Source organism: Delphinus delphis, chromosome 9, assembly GCF_949987515.2.
Source record: "Delphinus delphis chromosome 9, mDelDel1.2, whole genome shotgun sequence".
Classification (NCBI taxonomy): Eukaryota; Metazoa; Chordata; class Mammalia; order Artiodactyla; family Delphinidae; genus Delphinus; species Delphinus delphis.
In genome coordinates this window covers 12,305,827-12,322,226 of record NC_082691.1, presented here as the reverse complement: position 1 = coordinate 12,322,226, position 16,400 = coordinate 12,305,827, and the positions used below count along the sequence as shown (strand labels likewise).

Here is a 16,400-nt window from a genome sequence, read left to right as displayed (position 1 = left end):
CATATGAGCTAGTTTCTGAAGCCCACAGTGGAGTGGAGAGTCAGGCAGGGACGGATGGCAGAAATCAGGAAAGAGAGTGTCTCAGTCCATTCAGGCTGCTGTAACAAAATACCATAGACTGGGTGGCTTATGAACAACAGAAATTTGTTTCCCACAGTTCTGGAGGCTGAGAAGTCCAAGATCAAGGTGTCAGCAGATTCTCTGTCCGGTGTGGGCCTGCTTCATGTTTAAAGATGGCTGTCTGCTCCTTGTGTTCTTACACAGTTGAAGGGGCAAGGGAGCTCTCCACTGTCACTTTTAATAGGGCACTCATCCCATTCCTGAGAGCTCCACCCTCATGACCTAAGCACCTCCCAAAGTCTCCACCTCCTAATACCATCACATCATGGCTTAGGACTTCCCACATATGAATTTGGGGAGGACACAAACATTCAGTCCACAACAGGGAGATAAGAGCCTGTCAATGGCAGAATATAGACACAATCACCCCCCAAAGAGTCCACACTGAGTGGAAAAATAGTAAAGCATTTCTGATCAGTGGTGGTAAAACAGAGTCATGACCACTAAGGATCTGAAAGGAAGGTGCTTGCAGGTATGTTTGACCAGAGGCAGCAGTCTTGGAAAGGCACAGATTCTGGGAGAGGAGGATATTTGGAAAGGGTGGTAATGTTTAGGGACATGGTGGTGAAGGATAAGAAAAAGGCAACTGATGTAAAAGAAAGTAAAAACAATGAAACACACTGAATTTCCCACCCCCTCACCCAAAAGCCATCATTTACTAAAGAAATATCATTTTACTGTACCAACAGACTTTTAGACCAAGAAACTTAGTAAACCACCCAGTTTCCTCTCCCTTGCCTACAGTAAACACCTATAATTACTGACCCAAGAAAAACTGTAAGAAATTTAACACTGCATCCCAATAAGAATTAAGTATTATTATACAACGATTTGTTTAATGATCTATTTAATGAAGGAATATCTCAAAACAGAGATTCAAAACTCAGTGAAGAAATAAACAACAAAAAACCCACAAAGGGGATTCCCTGGTGGTGCAGTGGTTGAGAGTCCGCCTACCGATGCAGGGGACACGGGTTCGTGTCCCGGTCCGGGAAGATCCCACATGCCGCGGAGCGGCTGGGCCCGTGAGCCATGGCTGCTGAGCCTGTGCGTCCGGAGCCTGTGCTCCGGAACGGGAGAGGCCACAACAGTGAGAGGCCCGCGTACCGCAAAAAAAAAAAAAAAAAAAAAAAAAACCACAAAGATGAGAAAAAAGAGTTGATCAAACTCAGTAAAGTAATTGAATTTTTAAATCATCTCAGAAATGAACACTAAATTACAAGGTGCCCAGAGGAAAAGAGGTTTGGATAAAAATGTGATTGGAGACATCGAAGAGAGGGATCGCTGAGAAAACACATAAAGAGATATAAAAAACATGAGAAATAAAATTACAAAGAAGATGCAACATACATTTAATGTGAGCATTCTGGGAACTGCAATCCGAAGCAGCTTTCTAAAAATAATAGAATTGAATCTTCATACTGAAAATGCCTACAATGTATTCATTTCTGTCAACTACAAAATGTATTTTAGTAAAGTGTTTAAACTTTATTAAACAAAATTTAGATTTTTTTATTAAAAATAATCTTCATTCATAAAAGGCCACCTCACTTACAAAGGGAAGAAATCAGGTGAGTCTCAGACTCCTTGGCAGCAACATGGATGCAAGACAACACTGCAGCAACATTTTTGAAAAACTCAAGATGGTAAAGCATAAGCTCAATGATCTTAAATCCACTCAAGCTTTCCTTCAAGTACCAAGGTTATAGAAAAACAGTTTTAATCTGCAAGAACTCAGGGAATACTGCACTCATAGGTCCTTCCTGAAAAATCTACTAAAGGATTTAAACCAAAAGATGACTGGAGAAACTGGCAAAAAGTCTGGTGATGAGAACAAAATATATTGAATAGAGCTGAGAATAAAACAAAGGTGGAGGAAGAGTGGAAGAATTTTATGTAAATGTTATATGTTTTGACAAAGTAGAAATAATTCAGCTGAAAACTGGGAGAAGTAGGGAGACAGAGGCACATAGAAAAAGTTTATTGACTGTGCTGTAGATCGTAAGTGGAAGTCAAAGAATTGCAAGATTAACTTCCTAAATACCTAAGGATGACCCTGCATACCAAGATAAGACCATCTCAGAAGAAACAGTTAATATTTGTCACTACTGTGTAATATTTCATTATCTTATTCTAGTCTAACAATAATCTTATCATTTTCATATTTTATATTTCTATTCATCTTTTATTATTTTATTATTTTTTAAAATGCCTCCACTGCCTAAAACTGAGCCCCATTTAAGGCCACGCAGATTATATTCCATCCATACGACCCTAGGAGTAATGGACTTGACTCTGGGATCCTGGCAAATCAGTAGCCATGGAAATGACTCAGTCCAAAAGATCTGAGGCAGAGAAGCTAGATCAGCCAGGTATCAAACGGTAGCTTCAGGAAGGGAAAGAGGCTGACCAGCTGTGTTTCTTAGCAATCCATGATTTACTGCACCTTTAAGTAGCATGACTCTGCTTTGGTCAAGAGGAGCGACTTTGGAGCAAATGAAAAATATTATCCAGAGGAAGTTGCTAGTTACGTAATAGCAAATACGAATGCCTTAAACCATCTGACTCCCTCACGTGTCTTTCCTTTCCTGTTACACCAGTGCCATTCTGGTAATCATTTTACTCTTCTCTGCTGAGTTCCTATAAAGGATCTCTTAAAGGCTGGAAAGACACCCAAAAGAAAGGAGTGGTTTTCTCACGGTGAAGTTGTGACCTCTATGACAGATCGTAGGCTAAAATATTCAGGAGACATCCTGCTCCATGGGCTTATAAGACAAGTTAGATTTCCTTGCAAGCCAAGAACTAGGCTTTAGAGATAACTCCTGAGAGCTGACCGTTTTGAGGATCACAGAAAGACTAACTTAATTCCAGCCATAAATTGGACTCTTTGTCACCATGGCAAATAAATGTTATCAGGTGGCTTCTTAGCTATGCTATCCCTGATGACTGATGATGATTGCTCTGTAAATGTGGTGGCATCCAACCCAGATACACCCCCTGCCGTGTTTATAAGGTTTTTTTTTTTTTTTTTTTTTTTTTTTTTTGTTTATAAGGTTTTGTCTCTCTCGCAGGACATGTCTGTCATATCAGCCAGTGCCAATGGAATAGGTACTTAGAACAATGCTCTAATTTTATATGTGAGGAAACAACTCTGGAACAGTAAAGGGGATTCTCTATAGCCCCAAAGCTCTGGTGAACAGGTCAGCTCAGGGATTCCCTTGAGGTTAAGCACATAACAGGGGGAGAGGATACCGCAGACTTACATATGGAAATGAGAAGGATAGAAACCTCAGCTAGAACTCAAGGAACTTCACCACAGCCAAGAAGCTAGACCTTGTAAGGACTGAAACAGAGTCCACACAATAACCAGTTATGCTCTAGCCATCAACCACAGGGTGATTAGCATAGGAGTTTATTCATCAATACTCTTGTGCTAGTTCTCTAGCATTACTACAATTTGCTTATCAAAGAGTCCATGGGGACCATCTCTCACATCAATACTTCCAGCTTTTGGCACATGAAAAGTGACAATAATGATGAAAAAGATGATGATAATAGCAATAGCTGTAAGTTTTTGATCTTGTACCACGGACCATGTAACGTGCTACGTATTAGCCCCTTTCTACAGAAAATGAAACCAAGACTTTGAGCTAGTTGGTGAATTACCCAGATGATCCGATTCCAAAGCTCATGCTCTTTGTGCTGTAACACCTTTAGATCATGTGACCCTTCCGTGAACCAGTTAGCTGTACCCGTCTGAACTGTGGAGTCCTGTGGAACCCACATTGTGATTTACATGTAAGGACTCACCTGTGGCCACTATCTTGCACAGGTAGCTCTGAGCACAGCAGAATCGGGGTTCCAAGCCATTCAGATGCCTCCATTTCTTGGGGTGGCCGACATACTTGCTCCGAGTTCCTAGTACCTCCCCGCCTGCCTGCACTCAAGCCCAATGTTTTGCTCCCTCTCAGTACTGATCCTATACCTACATGCTGCAACTTAGAAAAAATTTTACCTCAAAAGGTTTGAGCTCTTCAGGTCGACCTTTGTATAACCTTTAGGGAATTATAAAATATCTTTGTTCTTCTGATTTCAATATTTCCTTTTTCACGCCCTCTAGGATTCAATCAGGAAGTATGTGTGGGACACTAGATTGCTAGGGTCAAAGTTGTTTCCTCTTGTTAGCCATGAACAACAAAGCAAGGGTCATGGAGATCTCTGCATATACACACACACATACGTATACATTTTCTCCTTGTTAGATTGTGTTCACATCTTCACAGATTTGGACTTGTTACTAAAGAAGGCATTACTAAACTGCAATAAATCATAAATCCCTGAATGTCAAGTGCTTACTAATAAAAGTTTATTTCTGGTTCACGTCACAGTCTGACACGGCTCTGGTGACTTTCTGTGCTGCTTTGCTGTCCAAGTGGTGACTCAGCAGTTCAAGGCTGCTTGCATTTTATAATTCTAGCACCTTACAGTCCTCCACTTCCAGCTACACAGGCAAGAGAGAGTGTGAAGAGCACTCACCTACTCAACCGCCTCAGACAGGAAGTAGCACATCTCTTCCTTTCACATTCCCATTGGCCGTAACGCAGTCACGTGGTCCAAAATCACTGCAAGGAAGATTGGAAAATGAAGTCCTGTGTACTCAAGAGGGACACGTGGATGGGTGAGCATCATGCCAGCCTCTGCCCTCAAATTGTATAACCTCTGGCCCTTTAAATCCTAGATCCAACTCGGCTAATTCCACACATCCATTCACACAGGAATTTCTCATGTCTCTTCCTTCAAAATACGGAGAATCTAACTCTTGATCACCACCTCTATTGCCCTCACCATGGTCCCAGCCTCCATCATCGATCTCCCTGACAACTGCTATAGGTTCCTCACTGGCTTTGTTGCTTCCACCCTTGCCCCGTACAATCTGTTCTCAACACCAGCCAGAGGAATCACGTTAAATCTGAGTCAAATCATGTCATGCCCCGTTTCACTGAGAGTGGAGTGTTCCTCGGGGTCAACATCATTGCCATGGCTCCAAAGCCCTTCACAGTCTGCTCCCCCTTTATCTCCAACCTTATCACCTACACTTATTCCCTTTATGTCCCTCTAACACCCAGTATGCTCCCACTGGAGGACATTTGCACTGGCTGTTCCTCCTTCCTGAAATGCCTTTCCCCTGGATATCTGCACGGCTAATTTCCCCTTCTCTTTCAAGTCTTTGCCCAGCTGTCACCCTCTCAAGGAGGGCTGCCCCGGCATACTCAGCCCCCATGCTGTTACACTCCCCATTCCCATTTCCGTACTTTGTTTTTTCATGGTGCTTATCCTCTTCCAACATACTATATAACTTACATATTTATTTTACTATCTGGCCCACAATATTCACTAGAATACGTGCCACGAGAACAGAGAATCTTGTTTGGTTCACAAGTCCCTAGGACAGCACCTGGCACGTAGCAAGAACTCAATCAATATTATCAAATAAATAAGTGAAGGAATCCTGTGTACCCAATGGGCCTAGTGATGGATCCCAGAATCTCCTTTTCAATATTTCTACTAGAGGATGTAATAGGGGGAAATAAATCTCCTTCCCTGATATCCACGAATTCCCAAACTACATATGTCAATTAGACTTTTACTATGACTTGCACTAAAATTCATCAATCATCCAAGAGTGTCACATGGATAACGTCATGTTGTAGGTTTCTGGAGTTTTTACGTTTTGACTTTGACTCTGCCAGTAGAGCATATTTAGATGTTAAGATGTTCAAGGCAAGGGTTATGGCTTTCAACTTGATTAGTACATAAAGGGACTTAACAGAATTCGTAGGATACCAGTGTTGGTGATTTTTTTTAATAAACATTTTAGCATTTCTCATAGCCTTTATACCTATGCAGATTCTCTTCTATATATAGACCCAGGCCAACCAAACAAAAGGGGTAAGCTCAGGAGAGTGGAACGTTTTCTCAACCACCCAAGGTCCCCTGTGAACCAGCCCTGGAGACCAACCCTAGCCATACAGGGCTGCGAGAACCTCGTAAGTGAGCCTCCTTTTATCTGGAAGAAAGTCTGAAAAACAGACCAAAAGGTTTCAAGACCATTTCTCTCTCTTTTCCCAAGAGGCTGGGTCGCTAGTGTCTGGACACAAGCTGAGCGTTACAGTCACTGTTTTAAATAAGGAGCCCCTTTGATCTGGTTTAAAAACACAAACAGAAGGGCCTTTGTCCAATCTGAATTTGACATGTGTCCTTTGATTCTGTAAATAATCAAATTTGAACATAGTGTTATAACCACAACTGCAAAGTGTGGAATGAGGCAAGTTTTTATTATAAGAAGACAATTTGCATTTATTAAGCAATATTTTTCAACAATACAGTCTTGTTTCTGAGACTCTTAACACGTTCCTTCACCAGTACAATTTCTTTCTTTTTCTTTCCCATTCCCATAATTCTCAACAATAAAGGAAAATCTATTTAAAAGAGTTCATTTTCCACAGAGACAAAAAAAAATATTTTCAAAAGAAACCAAAAAGCCAAAGTTATTCAGATCAGTTCAATCTGCGTCTTCTGGACAACTTGACTATTGAGGGAGGAATGATTAGTTAAAAGGCTTTTCATGGAGTCCAGAGGTTAGCACTGTCTGGATATCGTCATGTATGTGAGACGCTAGGCCCAGGGAAAGAAAAGCATTGCTTCTGTGGGAAGTAAGAAAGTGTTTACTTTCAACCTTCTCAGCAAAGGTAATGCAGGCCAGTGAGCCTACTTTCTGGGGTCTTTTGGTCCCTGGATTTCTAAGCCCCAGGGCCCAAGAGAGGTTACAACCTTGAGCCCAAGCTCCCCAGAGCACCAAGGTCATTTCTAAACTTGCAGGGTGAAATGTATTTAAAGCCCTTCCCCAAGGGGAGTTGCAAAAGTTAGAAGTTGTTTTACTGTCAGGGTCAATTTATATTCGAAAGAGTGCAGGAGATGGGGTCTTTGCCCAGGGGACTTCCTAGGAAAAATAGAATTGACCTATTTTTAAGGAGAATGAATTCCAGAACTCAGTCCTTGGGACCCACTCCCCTCCCACATCCGTTCTCTATTCTTCCAGTGGAGGAGAGAAGTTTCTGCAAATCACTTCTGCTAATAACAATTGTCACCCTATGTACAAGGAACTGCCAGGAGCCCTGGCGCCCTTAACCCACATCATTAACTCCAACCAGACAAAGACCCTCACTGCTTTCCAGTGCAAGAGTTTAAATCTCAAACGTAATTATGCATGGGGGCCTTGGCTGACGCAGGTATCAGTGTTAGCTCTTATTATTTCTATTTTAATATTAACCTTTAAAATGTTTCTGCCTTCCTAAAATGATTATTAATATAGAATAATCATTTGATATAGCTTAGATAGGGACATTGCAGCTTTTTTTAACACCAGAAATTCTGAAACTTAAAGAATTAGGCTTCCCCATAAAGGCTACGAAAGTGTGAACCAGTCCAGGAAATAGGGAAACAGGACTTAGATGTTTCACTGCACGTAAAGCCAATCACAATTACAGAAAATATGATCCTGAATAACACAGTAAATGGTTACCGATCAGACAAATACGCTAGAACCATGTGGGCCTGCTACAAGTTTAATCATGCAGGAGATTTTATGAAGAGGTAGATGTCTCGATCCTTTACCCCATTTTGGAGTAAAGAGCTCATCCGAACAGCTTCAGTATGCGTTGCTTTCTTTTATACTCCAACAAGAGAACATGGGATAATACTTCGAAACAGTGAAGACCAATCTCCATAAAAGTTATGTGAAAGAAGTCTACCCACCTCTGTTCTTTCAGTAGCCACCAAACTTTGAAGCCAGTAAAAGGAATATTTCTTGCAAAGAAGGTAAATTACTATGTGTTTCTGGAAATCTTCATCGTGCTTCTGTTAAATCCTGGAGACCCAAGATCAGCTTTGTGTCCCTGGGGCTTTACTTCTATTTGCACTAGAAAAACACAGTGGTCATCTGTGATGCTTGCCCTTTTGGACAGAATAAACACAGCACCACTGATCCTTTGAACATTGGATGGAACCCAGTGCAACACAAGTTTTAAATATATGCTTCACTTCCTTTTTTAGTATTAGATGCTTAGTACCAGGGTCAGACTTCTACAAAGGATACAGACGGAGTAATCTTCTGAACTGTTTAAGGCATCAAACTCCCCTGTGGAATCCAGCTCTCTCCTTTAGCTCACTACTTCTGTGTACATGCAGCCTCCTTCTCTGTGCTCTAAGGAGAGACGGGCATAGTCCGTCTCCTTATTTTAGTTGTTAATTGGCCAACCTGGGTTCTAATCCCTGTTTGGCCACTAACCAGCAGCATTCTGGGGTCTGTCAAGTTTGCTTTTATGGGTATCAGTTTCTTCCTCTCTGAGATAGGAAAATAGAGCCAGATGAACATGAATAACACCTCCGGAACTGATGGTCTGTGGTTGTTTAGACAACTGTGTGCATGTGTAATTAATTAGTTCTTAATAAGGACATGGACCAAATTAATGAAATCCATGGTCAGTGAAGTCATTTCAGAGCTGCTCTAAAAACATTTGTCCAAAGGTTTCCTGTGTAAGAAAGTAAGTAGAATGTTCTTATTGTCTTCCATATAGAAAATGATAATATGAAAATACATGAAATTCACAAACAATTACCTAGAAACTAGTTTTGTTTTATTAATGTGGCTCAAATCTGAATCACAGATTAAAAATGTATCCATTTGGTGAAATGATTTATCCCATTATGAAGTAAGGATATCTCCATGAGAAATAGTCATTTATCCCTTAGGATGAGTAAGTTTATCAGTTCATTTTCTAAGAGAAACTTCAGAGACAAAAAAAAAAGCAAGAGAGGACTTTCTAGGTAAGAGAAAATCCACGGGAGTGTAGACTAGTGTGACCTGGGACCAACCTGGCCTCTGCACAATTTTGCCTGAAGTTGGTTTGAATCATAGGAAAAATCATAATTTCCATTTGTTTCTCTTTTTTCTAAACTAAATGATTGTCCTGTCATTTTGTCACTAGAGCAGGGACATGAATATGCAGCTTCTGATTCAAATACAGTCAAATTGACCCCAGGTTAAGGCTTGCATGAGATTCTTAGCAAAATAACCTCTTACCTAATTAGCTGGTACACGAAAACTAACTAGAACTTTACCCCCTGCCAGTAGGAAATTTGAGAAATTTGGTCCAAACATGGAAAATCTGATTTCACTTGCGGGAGTTGAGATGCCAGCAATGAATGGAGGAAAAGAGACGGATTGATTCAAGTCACATGAGAAGGCTGGTGTGCCTTGCTTCCATTACATCATCCATTAAGAGGGCTGCACTGCAGACTTGACAGGTCACCTTCCCCGCATAATGAAATGGAAGAAGTGATCAGACAGAGAATTAATTGGTGCACGTGTGCTTGGCCATAGCGTTAAATGTTTATGGAGTGTTTAGATGACATCAAGGTAAAAACAAATGGTTGGAGTCACATGGCTAAGCCATGGAGTCACTGAAGTGAGTAGCAGAACTGCTGCCTTGTATAAAAGTCTTTTGGGGATGGAAGGACTCTGAACTTTTCACGAGTAAGGATTATGCGCAGGACATCAAGCTACACACCACAGGCACTGGAGTCCAGATATGTGGCCAGAGAAATTCCAGATCTGCCCTCTAATTCTGCCAGTCTCTGTCTGACATTGGGCAAGTTAGGTTATCTAGTGCAAGTTTCATGGGGTTATCCTGAGACTCCATTGAGGCAATGAGTAAAAATGCTTTTTTCTTTTCTTTGTTTTTACTAATTTCATTATTATTTTATAAAAAAGTATGCATGTGTGTCACATACATTTCAAACAATATAGAAAATTTCAAAAATAAAGCAACACATCACCCAAATTCTTATCTTACAGAAATGATCTGTGTTAAACTTTGGTAAACATTCTGTGCCTGTAGGAACAGCTTCATTTTGTTTACTGAGTTAATTACTAAATTAGTTGCCCAGAGAAGAACACAGCATTTGCTTTAATCTAAAGTGTCTGGCTCTGTTGACCAACTTTACAAAAGTGTTGCTAAATTGCTGTCATATATTTAGAGTAAAATCTGTCACAATGCCCAGCATGATAGTTTTCAAGTAGCATCCCTGCCAACCGTAAGGTTCCACAGAAGTACTTCCACAAATACTTGATTCAAGTTTCACTTTTTAAACATTTTCCAATTTTTTTTAGAACCTTCATTTTAAAAGCCCAACTTAGAGATTTACCCACCTGTTACCATTCAGGTAAGTGAACTGGATTTTCCTAAGACTAAAGAGTGAAGTTACTTCTGCCATCACTGTTTAATTGAATGAAGAATATTCCAAGATTGAAGGTGAACAGTTGCGAAGTGTACAATTTCCATTCCTAGATTGTGTGAATACAAATTTTCTCAACACCCTGTAGCCCCTCAAAATGTGAATATTTAAAGTACTTTATGACTGCAACTTGCAAGAATATCCAAATATTAACTTTTTTTATTGCTATCCTTGATCAATGTGATAATTTGGAAATGTTTTTAATTGTACTGAAATAACTTTATGCTCATCAAAATTTGGCGAACATCCTTCTAGATATCTCTCAAAGATAAAATGATGGATGGATGCAGGAATGATGCCCCAATCATAGGCTATTTTTATGTATATGTAATATTTCATTTAACCCCCTCAAATTTAACACACAAAAAAGGGGAATCTAAAAGGATTCTAAAGGAATCTAAAAGGATTCTTTCTAAAGGAACCTCAGATAAATTTTTGAAAATGGAATGTACAAATTAATCTGTGTATTTTAAAGAATTATACTTATGTCAGTATATCCACGTGATATCACCCAGGTTAAGAGATTAAAACTCTCTGTGGGGCTTCCTAGATCACATTCACATCACCTTCATTACTTTTGTAATGATAATTTCCTTGTTTTACTTAGTTTTACTGTATATGGAAGCATCTCTGAACAATGTTTGTTTAGGTCTGCCAGATGTGAATGGAACGTACGAGGACTCATACTGTACGCACTCGTTTGTGGCTTCTTTTGTTCATTATTATAATTCTAAGGTTCATGTATGTTTATATGGATAGTTGTAATGCATTCATTTTTGATGTTGTATATTATTCCATTATACGAAAATACTACAGTTTATTTTTCCATTCCTCTGATTATGATCATTCCGGTTTTCAACTATTGGCTAATATAAATCATGTTTCCATGGACATTTTGAGTAGTCTCTGGCCTATGAGTCCAAGAGTGTCTCTAAGATCTATTCTTCAGGGTAGAACTGCTGAGTTCTTTGCTGTGCAAACATTCTACTTTTCTAAGCAATACTGACTTCTTTTCCAATATTCATCGATATTGGACCAATATTCACTCCCACGAGCAAAGAATAAGAGTTTCCATTGCTTCCCAACCTCACCAGCACTTGGTATTGTCAATCTTTTAAATCTATTGCAGCCAGTATGTACATAATACTGTTGCTCTCTGTGGCTTTAATTTGTACTGGTCTGATTACTGAAATTGAGTTTCTTGCCATATACTTATTGGTCCTATTTTTCCTCTTTTGTTAAGAGCCTGTTCACTCTTTTGTCTATTTTTCTATTGGGTTGTTGGAATTTATTACTTATGAATTTAAAGAAATATAGATAGATGATTAAATGATTGTTTTATAGACGGCTAGATAAATATCTCTACCTCTCTATCTATCCCTCTCTGTATGTATGTATATAGAGAGAGATTCTAGATACTAGTTTTACCAGTTATTAAGCTATCATCTCTTATTGTCAAATCTATCTTTTAATACTTTGTGATTCTAGGGCTATGTATTAGTTAGCTGTTGCTATGTAACAAATGACTCCAAAATTTAGCAGTTTTAAACAACAGACATCTATTATCTCCCAATTTCTGTGGACCAAGAATCCGGGCATAGCTGAGCTGCATGTCTCACTATCCCTCACAGAGCTGCTAGCAATGTGTTAGCTCAGGGTCTGGGGTCTCATCTCATGGCTCACCTGGGGAATGGTCCAATCCCAATCTCATTCAGTGGTTCCATTTCTCACAGGCTATTGAACCACAGGCCTTATGTCCTCACCTGCTCTTGGCTGGAAACCAACCTCAGTTACTCGACATATGGGTTTCTCTCACATGGCAGTTTTCTTTATTAAAGTATGAGAGCCAAGAAGACAATAGATAGATGGAAGTCGCACCAGAAATGATATCGTGTACCTCTTGCCAAGTGCTAGCAAGTCACTAGGTCCAGCCCACACTCAAGGAGAGGAGATTATACAGGTGCATTAACACCAGATGCAGGGATCATTGGGAGACATGCCAGAAGCTCTTATCCCAGACTGGGATTCTACATTTCTTCATTGTCAGTTGGTTCCTATTAAGGTCCATCAATATAGGGCCCTAGAGGAGGTAGGAAGGCCAAAGTGGGAGAGAATCTTGCGCCTTTCGATCTCCTACCGTGCCTATTAGTGTCACTGCAGCAATGGCTCTTCAGCTTGGAAGCAGCAGTTACAACAAGTAGCAGTTAGTTACAATCTCCAGACCTTTCTATACTCCCAGAACCAGTCTCATCACACCTCCTCTTATGTACTAACACCAGCTAGGCAGCATCCTCTCATTAGCGGGTAGAACTCTAGTGCCACGAAGCCCCTCCTCCAAGCACCAGCTTGAGAGCCCACCTCTTCAGAGGTCTGAGTTCCACCTTCCCCAGCCCCTTCTCCCAGCTCCTGGATTCTGATCATCCTGCCACTTCCCTGGACCCCGCTGCCTAAGGGTGGTAGCTGCTTCTTGCAGTTACTAACTCTACATCACCTCGGTATTCCCTTTTTCACTTCTTAGGTCTCCCATACCTATTTAATCAGGTCCCTACATTAAACAATTTCTGTTAAAACATTGAGTGTGGTTTCTGACTGATACCCTGATATCTTCACCCAGTTTGAGGGATTTGAAACAGAATTCAAAGTGCCCCTTTTCTTCAAAGACTCACAACTTAGGGAGGAAATAATACATAGGCACAAACATCTATAATACAAACAGAAATTGATTGTTGCCATAAAAAATCTATAAGTAAAGAGTTTTAGGGGTTTAGAGGAGGAAAAAGGGGCTTCTGGCTAGGAGAAGCAGATAATCTTCATAAAGAAGGGAGGATTTTAAATCCTAAAGTGTGGGGGCTTCCCTGGTGGCGCAGTGGTTGAGAGTCCGCCTGCCGATGCAGCGGACACGGGTTCGTGCCCCAGTCTGGGAAGATCCCACATGCCGCGGAGCGGCTGGGCCCGTGAGCCATGGCCGCTGAGCCTGCGCGTCCGGAGCCTGTGCTCCTCAACGGGAGAGGCCACAATAGTGAGAGGCCCGTGTACCGCAAAAAAAAAAAAAAAAAAAAAAAAAAGAAAGAAAAAAGAATCCTAAAGTGTGGTTAGTCCTTAAAAGGAACAAAAAGAGGAGGGAGGAGGAAGAGAAAAGCAAGAAAGAAACCATAACAGGAAATAAGGTTTGGAAGTTAAGTATAGAGAACAAAAGAGAGCTTGGTCTCTACACCAGTGTTGTCCAATAGAAATATACTGTGAGCCACAAATCCAAGCCACAAAACTAGTTTTCAATTATCTAGCAGCCAAACAATACAAAAAGTAAAAATAAATAAATGAAAGGAATTATATGTTATTTAATTCAATATATGTGAAATATTATTTCAACTGATAATTAGTATAACAAGTACTAATGAACTCTGTACATTCTTTCCCTTATACTAAGTCTTCAAGATCCAGTGTGTTTTTACATTTACAGCACATCTTAGTCTAGACTAGCCACATTTCAAGTACTCATAACCACATGTGGCTTTTGGCTACCATATTGGACAATGTTGATCTAAACAACAGGGAACTGTGGAATGGTTCTGACCAAGGAACCACTATAATCAGGGAAGCACTTAGAATTTTTAGTGTGGAAAAACGGTTTATTCAGTGGGCAGACATTTATTGAGTGCCTGATATCTAATAATGACAACACTAAGAGACCTACTATTTACTGAGTGCATAGATGTGTTTAACAACCACTAAATACCTTTGGAATTTTTTTATAGAGAGAAATTAGATGCCCTGCTCTAACAATGTCTTCAGTTATTTTCTTTAAAACGTTAGTTGAATTTTATAAATGTAGTGAGAGGCTTGTCGAATTTCTCAAAATAATTAAACAAGAGACCTTGAGTTTTCCAAAAAGTGTTTTCCTTAGCATTAAGGTTATAAAGCTGCATGCTGGATTTATGCTTCCTGAATATTGTAGGATCTGTCTATCCTCCCACTAATCCTCTCCTCTAGGGATCTTTAATATGGTGATTACTGACATTCCTACTAAAATGATAAAAATACAGGAAATGTCATTTTAATGATTGTGGGTTTCAGCCTTTCCAAGTTACAAGATATAAATGAGAATTATTTACAAGTGGAGTGCATTTCCCCCTAGGAATTCATTTGGTTCACCTGGATTTATGGACTCAGTCTGTTTTCCATTTCATTTTATAAACGTTAAGCTAGCTATTAAGATAGGAAACACATCCAGGTAATGCGGGGAGTGAGGGTAGAGCCCGCTCTGTCCATAACCAGCAATGCTCACGTCACTGATTTCATTTAATCTTGGTAGATCAGTCACGAGACTCTGTGTCTTATCTTTTAACATTTGCTATTTATTGTTCTCCTACAAAAGGAAAAATTCCATAATTTTCCTCAAATCCCTTTTGGAATCAAAACAGGAATAAACAATTCCCAAACTTCTGTAAGTATTAATGGCATTGCCCTCATACTTTCAGTCTGTTTGAGGATTCAGTAAATGTGCTCTTTCCATGTTTGGTGTCAGGTCACCTGGGATTGTGAGAGGACAATGGAATCTGGGTTCCGAGTGCAACTTCACTATCATAGGCTTTGCTAAATAACTCTGGACCTGGCCTTGATCATTGGTGGCATAGAGGAAGGGAAGAGGAAAAGGGAATTGAAAGTATTTCTAAACTGCAAAATGTTCCATATATGTGAGGTGTCAGTTAATACCAGTTCTTTACTTTTAAGTACATTACAACCTGCATGGGAGAAAAGTCATATTTGTGTGGGAGTGAGTCAGACTGCAGGAGGGAGACCTACTGAGGAGGGAGCATTATTGATAAGAGCTTGAACTAATGCCTGTGGGAGTGGAGAGGTGCGGTCGGGCTAAGGACAGCTGACCTTGATGCAAACTCAGCAATGGATATGATGCTAACAGAGAGTGTGGTGGCTTCAAGGATGGCTTCTCTCTAGGTTTTCTCACTTTGGCAACTGGGTACCTAGTTGTGCCATTCTCCAAGAGAGAATCACGGAGCAGGAGTGAATTTGGAGTCTAGGGGTGAAGAGGGAGCATCGTGGACATGAATGGATTCAACCTTGTGTAGGGTGAGATGCCCAGGGGACACACAGGAGGAGATTGCCACAGCCAATTGGATATATATGCCTAGAATTCAAGGGACAGGTCTGGGTAGAAAATATTGGGTGGGCTGAAAAGTGCTTTCAGTTTTTCAAGTAAAAATAAAAGACACATTTTTCATTTTCACCAAGAACTTTATTGAACAACATATTCACCCTTTTGTTCCACTACCTTCTGCCATTTTCCAGGCAACTTCACAATTCCACCTTCCCAAAACTTTTTATCTTTTTGAGAAAACAACTGTTCCAGGTGCCTTTTACAGTCTTCCAGGGAATTGAAATTTTTTACATTAAGAGAATTTTGTAAAGACTGAAATAAATGGAAGTCTGAAGGTGCAATGTCTGCTGAATATGGCAGATGAATCAGAACTTCCCAGCCAAGCTGTAACAGTTTTTGCCCGGTCATCAAAGAAACATGCACTCTTGGTGTTATCCTGATGGAAGATTATGCATTTTTCTGTTGACTAATTCTGGACACTTTTCATTGAGGGCTGCTTTCAGTTGGTCTACTTGGGAGCAGTATTTGTTGGAATTAATCGTTTGGTTTTCCAGAAGGAGCTCATGACAGAGGACTCCCTTCCAATCCCACCATATACACAACATCACCTTCTTTGGATGAAGACCGGCCTTTGGTGTGGTTGGTGGTTCATTTTACTTGCCCCACAATCTCCTCCATTCCACATTGTTGTACAGTATCCACTTTTCATCACCCACCGCAATTTGTTTTAAAAACGGAATGTTTTCATTATGTTTAATTAGAGAATCGCATGTGGAAATACGGTCAAGAAGGTTTTTTTTGCTTAATT

At 40.2% G+C, this 16,400-nt stretch overlaps 1 protein-coding gene across 1 annotated transcript in view; it reads right to left on the bottom strand.

The window, feature by feature from the left end:
• The window catches only part of C9H7orf25 (chromosome 9 C7orf25 homolog), a 175,940-nt gene that overhangs the window by 96,105 nt on the left and 63,435 nt on the right, over nucleotides 1-16,400 (bottom strand). The window contains exon 3 of the transcript XR_011246590.1: nucleotides 4,657-4,742. The gene's annotated coding sequence lies outside the window, so the exon portion shown is untranslated. The remainder of the gene's footprint in view (nucleotides 1-4,656; nucleotides 4,743-16,400) is intronic.